The sequence below is a fragment of the Trematomus bernacchii genome, unplaced genomic scaffold, assembly GCF_902827165.1.
Source record: "Trematomus bernacchii unplaced genomic scaffold, fTreBer1.1, whole genome shotgun sequence".
Lineage (NCBI taxonomy): Eukaryota > Metazoa > Chordata > Actinopteri > Perciformes > Nototheniidae > Trematomus > Trematomus bernacchii.
Genome location: NW_022987714.1, coordinates 16,884,649 through 16,896,720, shown reverse-complemented (window position 1 = coordinate 16,896,720; position 12,072 = coordinate 16,884,649).

The window sequence follows — 12,072 nt, the reverse complement described above, 5'->3', positions numbered from 1 at the left end:
TTCTGAAAATGTTGCGTTCACACCAAAAAGATCCGGAACTAGAACTTAGTTCATGAGAACCTTTTCACCCCCTTTTCAGTCCCTGCTAGAGAGCTACAGGTACTTTCATGGGAGAAAAAGGTTGCCATTTCTGATTGGCTGGGCGGATTGCAAACCACGCCCCGTAAAACTCTCAAAAAGTTTCGTGAAGCCGCCATTTTATTTGCTCGCGGTGGAGTGATGAGGAGATGTCGGCGTTCTGGCGACACAAAATACAAATATGAACATGAAAATAAGCTTTAACACACAGTATTTTTCTGATATTGTCTGTGTGGAAATACCTGTATTCAAATATCAAAGGTAGTTCTCAAATAGTTAATTGAGATTGTCAAATGTGGGGTTGGTATATTTTAATGAGCATGCCTGTCACTTAGGAAGGAGAGCCAAATTCGAATAGCTTGAATCATTATTTCAGAGCAAAGCAACCCATGAAAAACTGACCGGTTTGTTTTATTTCAGTTTGACGGTTGGTAGGCAATCCAGATACCCAAATGCTAAATATTGCTACAGAAATCCTAAACCAAGCTGCTATAACTTCATGTCCAGGAGAGTCAAGGACTTAGGTAACCCCACACCCTGTTCCTCTCTGACTCAAACTTCTACATCCCACTATCTCTCCGGCTCAGTTTCAGAAATCGAACTAACAATGTACAGTATAGCCTGCGAGTTGTTCAGTAAACACGAATGAACGAGGAGGGAGTTAAGTAACTAATTGCCGGCCTTCATCTTTTTTTCTGTTGATCCAGGAGTGCTTGTGTACACTCTTCAGGCCTGGGCTGAGACAATGGCTGGTATGCCTGTGCTGTTGACATAACTCTCACCTCATGCAACCCATTGTCATGTCAAGAATGACGACAATTAACAGAAATTGACTGTTAAGTAATACTTAGATCTTTCTTTATATGCTCCAGCTTACAGTATATATTGTGGTTAACAACATGAATTCACAAAAAACATCTTAAACCTTCAATAATCATTTTCTTATCTTTATCAAAGCCAAACTCTAATGACATCATTCCTCCTTTGTCCATTATATTTGCTGTTCAGGTAGATTATTAGCTAGTTATTATCTAAAATGTCCATTTATAAAATATTTCACTTCATGACAAAGGAGTATGGTATTAAGGGTATTGGCAGGTTACTATGTTTCTGAATATCACAATTAAATGTAACAATTCACATTAAGAAAAGGATTCAGAAACGTCTTGTTATGAGAGGGCACGGTGACCAAATCATCTTAATGAACTGAAGAGATCAGTGCCAAGGAGATAAACATATCAGTATATCATATCTATATCAGTAAGAGGAAATGCATAAAAGAATCAGATACAAAGGAGATGTCCATCCTTTGACCATCGAGGAGTAGGAGGGTGGATGTTTAAAAGGAATGCAGTGAAGAGGAATAAAATGTGATTTAATAGGGATCTGCTTGTAGTTATGATTATAATAATAGGAAATGTCTCTCTTATACAACCATCTTAAACAATTAACAACACACAAAGAATAAACTTAATTTTTAATTGGCATCAGTTTGACCAGATTTCAATTTGTTACACTTGTTTGTTGTGAAAACAAAGTTAAAGGGGCCGTATTATGCAAATGTTCAGGTAAATAATTTGGTATTTGTATTTAACCTTTTTTTCTCATACTGCCTGTGCTGCAGCACCTCTTTTCACCCTGTGCCTGAAACCAGAGTCCAGTCTGCTCTGATTGACCCTTTAGCCTATCACGTGCAATGTGATGAAACGCTAGCCCAGCAACACCTCTTCTGTTATCGGCTGTCTAACCTTCCAAACATTTAACATTACATTCAATTTCCCTTTGTACATGATGCCTATTTGTATTTTATTATTTTTAAAGATAATTTGCCTGATTTTGAGCTTTGAGAAGAAAAAAAAAACATGAATTGAAATAAAAACTGTGATCCTTCTTGTCGGGGTATGTGTGGTTTCTATCATTGTATTTTATCACTGTGCTTTTTATGACTGGTGATAGAAAGAGCGTTAGGACTAAAAGGTGAAGGGGTTATCTGTAGGACAAGGCTGAGATGGCGTTGCCCTCTGGGCCGCCTCTATGTAAGCACACTTGGTCATGGTTGTTTTGTGAATTGTAGATTTTGAGATCAGACGATGACGACAGTGGCACATAGGCCGCACTCTGAATCGAGGCAGTTGCTTAACCCTGGTCTTTATTTCCCTAAAATTAAACAATAATTTTGATAACAAAAAAACTCTCAGATACTGCATAGTTTGACATTTAGCATAGCCCAATGGCCCAACGGCAAACAAGTGTACCCTGGATGCCCAGAGCGTTTCTTTGATAGTCCAAACTAATTCCTTTACCATCTCTGTGCAACTGGACACCATTAGTCTGGAGCCCCTATGTATTTATTGTACATGAGATACTTTAGAAAAAAAACGTTAACATCATAACAACAGCTAACATTATCAGAAGGAGGTTCTGTGCGAGGTTATGATGCGTTCTAGACCTATTTGTGAAAATGTGTATTGGCAGAAAGAAAATGATCCGACCTGTTGCTAACAAAAGGAAAATAGACTGTAGTCATTTTAGTGTTTGCACTGAGAGAACTTTGATAGAACAAAGAAGTCGAGTTTTTAATTTGTTCAATATCCTTTAATGATGTCCAATCATTCTGCTAATGTCCAATTATTTAAGTGGTAGAATTATGTAAGGCTGTGCTACGTTGTAAAAAATTGCCTTTGTTTAATGTTTTTATATAAGATTATTTTTAAGGCCTCCAAATATAGTGGTTGGTTGCCTGTGGGGCCTTGTATTGTATTGTATATCCCTTCCTCAAGGTAACATTATCCATCTACTTTCCCCAAAGAATGTGTGCCAACTGTGTTCCTAAACCTGAATTTCTGGTTAATCTCTACTAGTAAGTAACATGACTCCTGGCTACTTTTTATTAATAAAGACCAACAGAAGTTGATCATCCCTCCTGCGTTCTAGTAAATAGGTAACAGCAAAGATATAACAAAGCATCAAAGGCAGTAGCTTTTCAGGTGACCTTAGTGCTTTCATAACTTGTGGTTTCCGGTTACATAGATGAGAAGGGTCAATTAGTCAGTAAACATGTGGAGGCTGAGGATATTTATCACTTCTACAATGATACGAAACTTTTATAAGAAGAACATGGGTAACACCCAGAACATTTGGTCTCTAACACTCCTTGTCCTTTCATTATTTAGGGTGAGGTATTCCCAACGTGTGCAATCATAAAGTCGACTCTGGCTTGAGGTTCACTTATTCATAGTTTCTTATTTGCTGCCCTTGTTTAATGTTTGGTTGGCTCAAAGCAAATTGTGCCAAAAATATTCTTTGTTGAATGGGTTGTAAAACCTGGATAAAGCTGAAAAAGTTTTCCTGAAACAAACAAAAATTCAAATTTTCACTATGCACCCTGGGTGTTGTGTGTATGTGTTTTTGTCTGATGGTGTGTCAACAGCAGTTAGTAAGAGGCATGTGGAAAGATCGGGTTAAAGTTCAGTAACACTGTGGAGAGTTCGATAACACTGACTACTTGTGTGGCACATCGATCAGTCACATATATTACACCAAGTATATCCAACAGTAGGGAATAACCAAAGTCTTTTATACATTTTACACACAATCAAATCCTTAAAACCATGTCTCAATAAACAAGAGTTCTTCAATATATCATCAAGGTTTTAGATATGGAAATGGCAATTGAGGATTCAAATCCTTTTTTATCGTCACACACCTGTAGATACAGTGAAATGTAGTACCTGCATTTATCCCATTTGAGTATTAGGGGCATTGGACAGCTACTATGAAGTACCCAGGACCCTCGCTCAACAGGAGGTGACTGAATATATTTCCCTCCCCTCTCTCTGGTCGCTACAATGGGGAAATTAAATTATGGGCAAACATTTGTATTTACAATTATTCAAAGTAACCAGTGAAAACCAAACCAACTGAGATCAGTCCAGCCGTGCGCCACGCCTCTTTTAAACATCACTGTTGTCGTAGTTACATTCCCGGAGGATACATCAGTGTATCCTCAGTCATAGCTCCTCCAGAGAGCCCCCTCAATGCTCGATCCTCATTTAGAGAAATTAGATGTCCTTCAGGAAGGCGCACTGACATCGATTTTTGGGTCACTACCGAGGAGTCGAGGTGGCGAAAAATTAGAGAACTGAGAAAGGGCTCTTGTGTTACTACCTCACAAGAGTTGAAAATCCAGAGCCTGGAGTGCAGGCATTCGTTCTGAAGCTTTCCAAATGCGTTTGGTAGAAACAACAAATGTATCTCTGGCTCATTCTTCTCCAAATCGCTCGGTTGTGGTTTCTCTGCGTTCTACAATTCCTGTGTTAACATTTTACATTGCCACATTTTTGTCCAATAACAAAGACTCCTGCAAGTGCATTTCCTGCCCTGCTCCTTTGACGACGCCAAACATAATTCCTTTTTTTCTGCTTTAATTGATGTACTGTGAAACAGAGCCAGACAAAACAAACCCAAAAGTATCAAATTCTCTCTGATTTGGACTAGCCAAACGGATACTGACCAGGGTTCGAGTTATGTGGGAGCCAAGGAGGGGTCTGAGCTCCTGTGAAAGCAGTGAAATCCTACATCTGTGGGGGTCGCTAATACATTACTAACAACCATTATTTTAATCACAAATAATACATTTTTCAATGTAAGGCAAGGCAAGGCAAGTTTATTTATATAGCACCTTTCAACACAAGGCAATTCAAAGTGCTTTACAAAAATGGAAGACATTAAGAAAATGGCATTTAAAATCAGTCATTAAAAAGAAAAGATAATAAAATAAACATTAAAAGAAAAAATACATGTAATGAGTATTAATTACGTTTACGAGGTAAATAGGCTAAAAGAAAACATGTTTTCCAAAAGAACTACGCATCGTATTCTCTCTTGAATGACAATATGCCTGCACTTTACCTCCAAGGTGCGCAATAAGTTGTGTGTGTGTGTGTGTGTGTGTATGTGTGTGTGTGTGTGTGTGTGTGTGTGTGTGTGTGTGTGTGTATGTGTGTGTGTGAACAGAGGTTCATTTTCTTCCACAATGACAACACTTAATCTAAAGTTAACGAGACTCTGACCAGCGACCAGCTTCCAACGAGACGTTTTTAAATGTGTGTTTTGTGTTCCTCCCCCCTGGGCTGTAGGTCAAATAGTCTCATCTACAAATATTGTACACACACAGCCCCACCCAGGCCTACCTGCTGCACAGAGCACATTTATATCATTATCTAATGTTGAAGTGATAAACAGGTTCATAACATAATGGGACAAGAAAAAAGGTGGGGTGGAGGAAGCAAATGAAAAGCTGGAAGATATAGACTACGCGATTGTACAGCGTCCTCAAATACTTTATTTTCACCAGAAACCGTTGAAAGAGAGTTACAACACACCTTGATCCTGACGCAACTCGATCAAATTTCACATTTTTGGTGAATATTAACACAAGATTTTCACTCATTACAACTCTGACTTCACTTGTTATCTATATATATATATATATATATATATATATATATATATATATTTATAAAATACTAATTCTACATTACATCTTAGCTAGCCAAGTGTTGCAAACGTTAGTTAACTGCCATTATAATTTGACAAACGCAAGATAGATTGCCTTAAGTTGCACGATACCATTAACTCACTAGCGACTGAGCTTGTAAAACTGGAACTATAATGTGTGTGGAACTATTGGTCGCTCCACAACACGCATTACTTTTGTCTTTTTCCGATTACATTTGAAGTTTATGGGAGTGACGTAACTCTCTTTAAACGGCACTGATACACTTTGTATAGTAACTATGCATTGTTTAAAGATAGATTTAATCCAAACACTATTTGTTCTTTAACATTTCGTTTTGCTCTAACATCTGTTTCCTCTAACCAAATAAGTTGCAAGATTTGTGTGAGTAATACAGGATATAGAAAATATTAGGGCTGCACGATATTGAAAAAAAACTGACATTGCGATATTTTTTTCCCCTGCGATATATATTGCGTTTTTTTTAACTATATTGATGAAGGATGAAGGATTTTAGTCACGGATGTCTGGATCTTAACTGGTTGACTCAGACTCATCATACCTTAAGTCATGATCCAACATGTCATGATAATGCATGTTGCTTACCCTCAAATAAGGGGGTTCATCTGTGAATGAAGAAGAGAAGAACCTTTTTGTTTCCAAAATAGTTCCAGATGGCAGATGTTGCTTTTCTTTTTGGAAGTAAATCTTCATTCTCGCCGGTATTGTCCTCCTGTGCCTCGCTCATTTTTTACCGGTGTTTTGATGGTCTGCAAACTAGCGGGGCGGGGCCTGCTGTGATCTGATCAAGAATGATTGTGATTGGTGGATTGCTGTGCATGTCACTCACTCAAGTACCCCTGACATGAGAGCCGCGCAAGTTTTCCTTTTGTAGCAAGCAGCAAAATAATTGTAACATGTCGTGTTTGAGTTAATTTACCTACTTAATATCGCACGTCCTAAAAAAAAAAATATTAATTTTTTTTTTTTTTAAATCGCAAACAAATCGCACGTCCCTGCGATGTGAATATCGCGCATGCGCATATCGCGGTTATCGCCATGACACGAAATATCGTTCATCCCTACAAAATATATCATATTTTAGAAAAGATAAGCAAAAATTCAGTCCCATTGTAACACATTCTCTTCTGCCCTTTCCATTATGTCCACAAACAGCAGGGTATTATTATTGATATTATCATACCTGTCAAGCCAATGAGATCATCCCATGGGATCGCAACAGACAAATGAGAAGGAACACTACAATTGGGAAAATTACTCATTATTAAAAAAGTTACAACCTCAGGAGTGGTTGAGTGCAAACAATGAGAAAGGGGTAATGGCAGGTCTCAGTACCACTCCTGTGAGACAATTGCCCAAATCAATTACACCTTTCAGGCATATGTTCACCTCCGTCCCTTCTGAATGTCCATCCAGTTCTTTCCTCGGTCTCAATCCCTTATCCAGGTGTTACCGTAGCGATGAGGGGAGCCACCTGAGGCTTGCACCTGAGGGCTAATTGCCGTGTCTGCAGTTTCTATGGTAGCAAAGGTAAACAATGTATACCGGGTAATGTATCACCGTGGTGATAAACTAAGAGCAGCTTTTAAGAGTTGTAAAAGAGGTAGTTTAACAGCATGTTGGGGAAAAACTGAGGACATGGACGCTAGAATACAGAACAAGACAGTGGTCAGAATCCTTCATGTGCTATTAATTATTTTGATATGATTGGTTTATATTAAGTGAATGTCTGCATGAACAGATTCTTTCACAAACTCGAGATCATCTTGTGGTGAGATCACATCAGCCATGGGGCCAGATTGCTCTTAAAGTAGGGGGGAAATGGTCCCTTCCCCACTTTCTACCCTCTTATGTCCAAATTTATCCTAAACTCTGTCTTTTATTTAATCTAAACTGCTGTAAAGTCTTGTGACACCAAATCAGGCCAGGGCATAGAGTTAACCTGTTAAGCCCTGAGCCTGTTCTTCAGGTCTCAGGCTCGAAAATGACATTCCCAGAACAAATGACCATATCTTCCCTTCTAAAAGGGTTAAATTAATAATCTTTATTCTCAAAGTAATGATAACCTGTGAGTTGGATGTAGAAAAGTCAGAATCAATATAGATGTTTTTTATTTTAAAGAAAATTCAGATTTTACATAGTAAAAAACTGTAAATTATAGTGTCCGTCCAAAAATAATGTTTTACTTATAGTGAAAACTACCCTTGGATGATGGGTTAGTAGACTAAAAGCTTTAGGAATCCAAAGTACAACATATAATAAGTACCCTGTATCAAGATTGATGCAAAACAAGTGAAATTTGACCTTTTTAGAGAGATTTTGCCAAAAAACCCCACTTCTGGGGTCATTTGGGTGGATTTGACCTATCTCTGGCCCCCCTTGGTCGATTTTTATGAATGAAAGCTCTTTATAACCGCTAGAGCCAATGGAATCGAGGGAAAGTTATATACACACCAAAACGTTAACAAATAAGGAGTGAGAGTGACGCGTTACCAAAACCGGAAGCTGCATACACTCTGGTGGCTACCATTAGCAGCTAACTTTTCCGCTCCAATTTTTACATAAAAAATGGAATTATGGATTATAAATAATTTTTTAAAAGGTGCAGGTACATTATCAACCTATGGTTCAACAGTTGTAGACATTTTTTTTTTCGTTTTAATGCCATTGAACACGTCTTTTGACCTAATTGACAGCTACGGTGAGACGATCTGCCGTAAAAGCTCCGTAAAGGTACGTGTTGTGATGTCTGTGTTTGCTTCCCCTGTCGCAAGTTCGGATCGCTCAGTGATGATACTATACCTAAATAATCACTGGAGTCTCAGCTTTAATCGGCTATATTTTATGTGCAGCTACGATAAGTAATAAGGGTATCTTTATCTTGAATTGTGTGCCGCAGTGCGTTAGATTTTTTTCGCTCAGGGGTCATTTAGACCCTTCTTATGAGACTTGTGTTTTGTTTTGGTAAAAATGGTTCATATCTTCAGTTAGCTGAGATTCTTCCCGTTAATCTGGTGCTACAAATTAATAGTTTCATAAATGTTAAGAAGCCCTGAGACATTATCTCGAAAACAAAAAGGTGGGAGGGGTCCAATGGGGGGACCGCCGTGCTTAAGAGGTTAAGTAAAAAGGCCAATGACCCAATCACACCCCTTTCTTGGACCACGCCCATCTTTGAACTGGACCTTCATTTTAATCTCAACTACACATGTGTGAAGTTTTCTGTACGGTTACAGTGGTCCACATCAAGACAAACCAGACAAACACTTGGAATATTACTCAAAAGGACTTCTGTGGTTCATCCTTCCCCAGGAGCAGATTTTTCCATGATGACACAAGGTGTAAAAAATATCAGTGGTTCTGTTCCTGCTATTACTCTAGGATGCAGCCAAAGACAAATTGTACCATTATTTGGCATTTAGTCGGTGTTAATATGGATTTGAATGGTAATATTCAACCAAGTCTCCCCCTAACCCCTCAATCTCCCCCTCCTCTTCCTCTGCTGACCTTCTAATGAAAGACAATCACATCATTGAGCAGAAAAATATCCATGCATATGAAGGTCTGCATTCCAGGACTCCAGCAGGCAGACCCGCTCACCCTCCAACATTCCATCCACGAAACCTGTCAACACCCACCATCACGACCTTGACAATCAACATGAGACTCCAAGTAATTACATTATTATTACGCCCTCTTATTCTCCTGTATTCACTATGTCTGTTTTATTTTCCATCTGTGCTTGGTTTCATTTTCACATGTTATTCGCATTTCCTCTCAGAGTTTTTCTTAACTACTCAATTTTAGTCACTTCCTGTCTCATTCCCGACATATGCTGACGGTCTGCTGAGCTCTTCTATAGAGTCTCCGTTGTTCATTCATTTAAATTCTCATTTGTGATTCCACTTATTAAATAATAAGCGTACTATCCCCCCAAATGCATGACTACAGAGATACATTCTCCTGTACGCAAGAATACAACTTCTACCCTGTTCAATTTGTTGACATTTCAAATCCACATAAATAAATGGTAAACACATTTAACAGAATGTTCCATGGGCTACTTAGTGTAGAATTTCCACATCCTGGTCAGAGGTATACAGGCCTTGCTGGTTCAATTCCTTTAAGACAAAGGGACAGGAGAACAGCAAACAAAGGTGCACCTATGTTACACACAGATTAAGGGGATAAGCAATTTCGTATTTGCTCAACCTGCACTGAGAAATTCACACAATTTAACATACCACTTCCCTGGCTGCTATATATATTTATACTTTGGGTCCATCTTGCCAAAACACCTTAAATAGCTCAGATACTGTACTGCGCTTTAGAGACAACAAAAATAGGGATATATTTTGAGCCAGAATTGCCTTTTCTGTTCTTCTTCTAATCTAGTGTTTGTGTTTATGCTTCTTCACTTGTACTCTTCGCAGCCAGTGTGGATGTAAAGACAACTAAATACAGTTTATGGAGGCGGGGCCCCGTTCATCCCATAAAAGTAGCTCAGTGGAGTAAAAAGAGCAAATGGCCTGACTCTAGAGTACCAAATACCCTAGGTCTTTCAGGGATCTTCCGCATTCATTTGGTCCATAGAACTTGGGTTGTCCTTTAACCCCGCCTCCAACTCTGGATTCTGCTTTTAACACATTTTACAACCTTAAGGACCTAATGATTTCAATCAGTGGTATTCAAGTATTTGTACTGGGTAGTTGATTAATCTGAAGAAAAATGTATCCGCTGATTTACAGAGGTCTCTATCCTAATGTAAGTCAATGGGAAAAGGTCTTTCTGGGCCCAATGATACAGATGTTGTAGTACCACCGTTTGGCCACCACAAAGATGTGCTTCAATTCCTACTCACTTCCATGGGGCTTGGCAGTCGTTGTCTGTACTCAAATATTGTTTGTAACACCAACGTGCAATCATGGGTGGACTTAGTGATTATGTAGTCCTAACAGAGGGACACAGATTCTGAATGGAATCTAATACAAACCAGTTTAAATTGTTGACATATAAACAGCACCTCTGTTTGATTGTAAACCTACAGTAGCTGGCTAAAGCAGACAAACACACACACACATACACACACTAGTAGACCCTACCTTCCAACAACACAAAGCAACAGGAGATCAAGTCCTGCCTCAGATAATTGATTGCACTCAAAAATGTCATTGTATATTTGTGTATAATGACAATAAAGGTTTTCTATTATATTCTATTTTTGCTGTATTAAAATGAAACGGAATTATCATTAAGAAGACACAACCTTATGTTCAGGGGTCAAGAGGATTTGACCAAATGCAGTAAAATGAGAACAAGAAATGCAAAATCTGAGACATGAACAGATTCAAAATGCATCTAAAAATGTCAATCAATGGTTGAGAATGTGTGGAAACAGTTGTGACGCGTCTTGACTGAAGCATTTCAGGAGATCAGACAAATCTGTGGTGGAAACAATGGACATCAAAATGCCAGATTTCCGAGTTTCACTAAAGAAATAAGTGATTGCTGAATACCTACGCAAACAAAAATCACTCCATATTTTCTACTCTCCCCATTAATCTCTTTTTGTTTGCTGTATGAGTAACCTCAAACACTATACTGTCCAATAATGTCTACCAAGCCAGATATCTCTGCGGCAGGGAAATCTCCTCTGAGACACAGAAAGAGCTGACTGACTGTATCCTCTCCTGGTTAGCATGACTTAACCCCTTTGGGGGAGAGGTCTTCCAAGAAAGAATGGGCCAGGGTCATCATTACAGAATACACTTAACATCTGCTGCCTCAAAAAGCACACATCAGAAGACTAAGGAAATGATTTGTTGTGCGAATTAACACTGATGTATAGTGCAGTGAATCTCAAGGTAACACAGAATAAGACAGAACAGCCCATTATAACATTGGCATATAATTCTGCAATAAATGTAACTAAAGAGGAAAAAATTGTGTGAAACTCCCTCTGGAGGAAGCTGTGGGATTTTAACACATTACAGGAAAGGTAAAAATAATAGGGCCCCTTTAAAACACACTAATGATGACATTATTTATTGATGTGTTTGTTTTATCGACAGAAATCATTGGCAACTATTTGGATAATATAACAATATGTCGACACATACCCAGTGAATTAATGGCTTTAGTTTGGTTTTAGGTTAAAATTCCAAGCATGATAAGTGTATATTTGATGATTTTCTTTGTCATATGAGGGTAACCAAATGTTGGATTTATAAACTGCTGCATTAGCCGAAAATAGACATTTCAAGACACATGCTTGGGTTAACAATTAACACATTTAACTTATTAATTTTTTTTATAGAATCACAATTCATCAATGATTGCCAGTGTCATGATGATATCTCAAAACAAGCCTTTCCACAGAAGGCAAATCTGCATTATTTCAACAACATTTAACGTGACCTCGAAGGACTTTTCGGTTCAAAGCAATCCAAGCACAA